Source organism: Hordeum vulgare, chromosome 6H, assembly GCF_904849725.1.
Source record: "Hordeum vulgare subsp. vulgare chromosome 6H, MorexV3_pseudomolecules_assembly, whole genome shotgun sequence".
Classification (NCBI taxonomy): Eukaryota; Viridiplantae; Streptophyta; class Magnoliopsida; order Poales; family Poaceae; genus Hordeum; species Hordeum vulgare.
Window position 1 is genome coordinate 457834341 of NC_058523.1, and position 4294 is coordinate 457838634.

The 4294-nt window shown below is 43.3% G+C and overlaps 2 non-coding genes across 2 annotated transcripts; both read right to left on the minus strand.

Annotated features, from left to right (window-relative positions):
• Positions 1–295: 295 nt before the first annotated feature.
• LOC123406430 lies at positions 296–457 on the minus strand. The gene has a single exon (XR_006612135.1). It is a non-coding gene; the product is annotated as a U1 spliceosomal RNA (small nuclear RNA).
• A 3137-nt stretch (positions 458–3594) lies between these two features.
• Positions 3595–3756, minus strand: LOC123406434. The gene has a single exon (XR_006612139.1). It is a non-coding gene; the product is annotated as a U1 spliceosomal RNA (small nuclear RNA).
• Positions 3757–4294: the final 538 nt, after the last annotated feature.

The window sequence follows — 4294 nt, forward strand, 5'->3', positions numbered from 1 at the left end:
GTTTTTCCTTTCTAGTAAGCGATGTATATTGTGAATTGCGGTTGCTTTCAGACTCAAGATATTGACGCCATGCAGTCAAATTTGCTCTTAGTGCAGTTTAGCATGTTCAGACTTCCGTGAGTACTCGAAATACAGAGCAATTAAGGATTAAACTAGGTGCAAAATTTGAACTGGAACTTGGCAAGGTCGATAAAAGACAAGAGAAAAAGCAGTGTCAATCACACTTTCAAAGAATTCAGAGTTTAGAATAAGGAACAAACTACAAATGAGAAAGAAACTTTAACACTGATATTTGGTAGGGGCCGCGCGAACGCGTACCCCCTCTACCACAAATTACGACGTCCACTCTCCCTCAAAGGGGAGATGGTAAGCCAACGCACCCACAAAGTGCAATGCGGGCCACTAGCCTAGGCCATGGCTCTTTTTGATCAGCCATAGACCCCGTCCAGGTAAGTATCTTTCACGGTTGTCCTATGCCCTGCTTATATAGGTTGCGCTGCTTCTGCTCCCTCCTTGGCCGAGCGATGTGGTACTAAACGAAACAAAATCTGCCTCGCCTGGTATTTGCTGCGGCTTTCCGGGACGAGGATTTCCAACAGGGCACTGTGTATGGGCCTATCGGTACCAACCGGGCCAAATTTGCATTGGAAAAGAGTCAACCAGGCCGATGTCATCATCCTATGCTACGGTAGGTTAGGTGGGTGCCAAGAGGAGCAGAATTATGTGACTGTGGACTGGATTCTGTCAAACGGAGAACGATGAGAGGTCAAACTTCTCGTCGAATACCGCCACGGCTGTCGTGATCCTCTATATATAGTTTATTTCTCTTTTTCATTACATCAAGTTTCAAGGTGGGCTTCAGAACTGTTCCTTCCTTGATTAGGAGGATGCAATTCGATAACTTTTTTCTGTGCTAACGCAGTGAAGTCAATCAATGTGTGCTGAAGACTGCGCCGGTGTATTTGAACGGATTGTCCGTCCCTGCTGAACGGTGATCCCAGCTCTGCTCTGAAGTCATATGCACCTGGGTTCACCTAGCACTTGCCGTCAGGCTCAGCACCTGCAGCAGCTCACTCAAGTGCGCGAATAAGTTAGCTCTTCTTCCTTCATCCACACGCTCTCATTTTGCCTTTTGCTTCGACTTTACCGAGAGGACCCTCCCCCACATTCGAATTGGCGAGGACTTCCAGTCTGCAAAAAAACGTGAGAGAGGTCTGAAGTCTGAACTCCAAAGAACCTCCGTCTAGCGTCAGGACTGGTGCCACCACGCACTGAACTTCTTATCCTCCTTTGTGTTCGTTTCTTGCCAAGGGCAGTGCCTTTTATTTTTATCTAATGCATCGATTGATGCAGACGCCAGGGGCTCGCTTCCTTCTTATCAAAAAAAAAAATCTAATGGAAATAATGTAGTCACAATATATATTCATTCTAAATCCACTTAATCTGATGGTGTGCCTGCTCGTCGGAGTTGGACACACACGTGTAATCTGCTTGCACTTTCACTACAACGTACGGTTCTATCTACCACACTGAAACTGTTTGTTCTTCTCACTCTTCTTTGTGATATTGACCCCCCCCCCCCTCCCCAATCTCCCATTCTTTTAAAGTAAATAAGCACTGTCATTTCTTGTTAGCATTCATGGTTAGGATTACGTGGTAAACATAACGCGTTATTTCTGAAGATGTCCACGGAATATGTAATGCATCCAGCTGTTTCAACGGCCTTATAAAAGTCGCATATTCGTCCCCGTTTGCATCAAGTAAGTAAACTGTGACGACGATAACAAAAGTAGGTAAGAACAAGAAAGTCAATAGTTCATGTACCTATGTATGCTCTACTAGTTTCCTACAGCGATGGACAGATCGACAAACTCGGACGTGAGATGGAAGAATTGCAAAGCTTGGACACCTCATGTTTACCACTACAGTTCTTGTGTCCATACTCCATAATCCTCTCTATGGAAACAAAGAACACATGCCCAGAGAGACATGCATGAATGGTGAAAATTGTTTTGGGTCAACGCATGATTATTTCCTGGTTTCCTTTTCTAATGAGTAGACTGAACGCTTGCATGTTTACAAGGAACTTGGAATTCTGATCACAGGATCTTTCCCGTTTTGTGGCAGTTGAGAGATCCCAATTCTGATGTGAACTAAACCAGGTTTATTGACAGTTTCCTGCCTCACAATTCAGCTTCTGTTCTGCGCAGTCATCAGCATCTCAGTTGTAAGCAAATTTCTTTTTGAGTTTGTAACTTGCTTGAAGCAACCAGAGCCAATCATACAATTTTACCGAGTCTTCCTTGGTATACTTTATGCAACTACTAAGTCTTGTTTCCGCAAACAGGTAGGTACAACTAATTTCTATATGTTTATCTTACCAAAACCCCAACCACACCCATATTATTTGACTTGTTTGATTTTGACCCAAGATGCCATCATTGGAGAAGTTGGTAAAGGAGGATGAACGGGTTTATTTTGGCTAAACTGACCTTATCCTGATATGTAGATTCAAAGGAGGATGAAGTGACATTATCCTGGTACCCAGAAGTATGACACAGTGTTCACCAATAACTTCAACTGACAGATTTCATGCACCACAAACGTTCTATCAGTCACCTACTTATGCTTGAATTTCTTTCCACGGAGTACTGCACATACATATTTATAATCTGAACTTTGAAGGAATATAAGTATATGACACCCGGATATCCATAATTAAATCGGAACAACGCCTAAAAAGTTCAGTAAATAAACAATTTGGACATGGCTAATGCTACGGTTATAAGTACTAAAAGAAACTCCCTCTTTATGCTATAACCTTCCCAGATCGGAGGTGATTGCCTAAGGCCTTGTTCGGTTGCAACGGATTTGAAGGGGATTGGAGTGGATTGGGGAGGATTAAATCCCCTGTAAGTCAAAATCCACCTCAATCCCCTCCAATCCTCTCCAATCCCCTTGTGATGGGGATTAACCGAACAAGCCCTTACAGAACTTTGTGAAATGCATGTTGTCGTTATTATTCAGAATTTGCAGCTTGCAGGGCATAATCTTCTTCAGATAAGAAACCAGGAAAAGTACATAAAGCACATTTACAGCTAAACTAGTTCCAAAAAAAATCTCCTGATGCTTGACGAATCGTCTCAACCTAAACCTGTCTCTTTCCCAAAAAAAATACTGAAAGAAGCAGTATGTTGAACAGAAATGTTTGATGTCAACTTTCAGTGCCAGGTTGTTCTTTCTAGTAAGCAATCTGATGTGAACTGTGGCTGTTCTTCAGACTTCAGGTATTGACACCGTGCGGTCAAATTTTGGGCAGTCGGACTTGCTATTTTTAAGAAAGAAAAAGGGTTAGGATATCACCAATTTCGCCTCTCCCATACCACTACTACCAGTATACTCTTGCTGCAGTTCAGCAAATTCAGACCAAGGGTCAAACTGGGAAACAAGGCCAAGGCCACTGACATTTTCAGAGTTCAGACTAAGGATCATACTGCAATTCAGCCCAAGGCTCCTACCACTTTCAAAGAACTCAGATGAAAGACTGTCAAACAAACCACAAATCAGAAGGACCAAAATTTACACTGATATTTGGCAGGGGCCGCGCGAACGCGTACCCCCTCCATCACAAATTATGACGTCCACTCTCCCTCAAAGGGGAGATGGTAAGCCAGCGCACCAACAAAGTGCAATGTGGGCCACTAGCCTAGGCCATGGCTCTTCTTGATCAGCCATAGACCCCGTCCAGGTAAGTACCTTTCAAGGTTGCACTATGCCCTGGTTTTACAGGATGCGCTGCCTCTGCTACCTCCTTGGAGAAGCGATGTGGTACTAAACGAAAGAAAACCTGCCTCGCGTGGTGTTTGCTACTGCTTTCCTGGACGAGGAATTCGAACAGGACACCATGAATGGGCCAGATGATTGGCACATTGGAAAAGAGTCAGACGGGTCGATGCTGTCATCCTGTGGGCCGTGTGCACGGTAGGTTACGTAGGTGCAAACGGTTTACTCAAAAAAAAAAACTGTAGGTGCAAACCGAGCAGGTCAAACTTGTCACGGCTGCGTGATCCTCTATCGCTTATCACTAATAAGTTTACCCGTGAGTTTCAGGAAAAAAATATCTTCCTTAATTAGCAGGCTGAAAACATTAATAGTAACTAAGCAAAAGGGCCCGTGTGTTGCAACGAAAAATAAATAAATTAGTTGTAAGTTAAGTTGAAAGAAAAGGTGCCACGAGAAAGACTGGAAAGATAAACTATCAAAGATTTAAGTTGCATGAAAATCTTGTTATAAA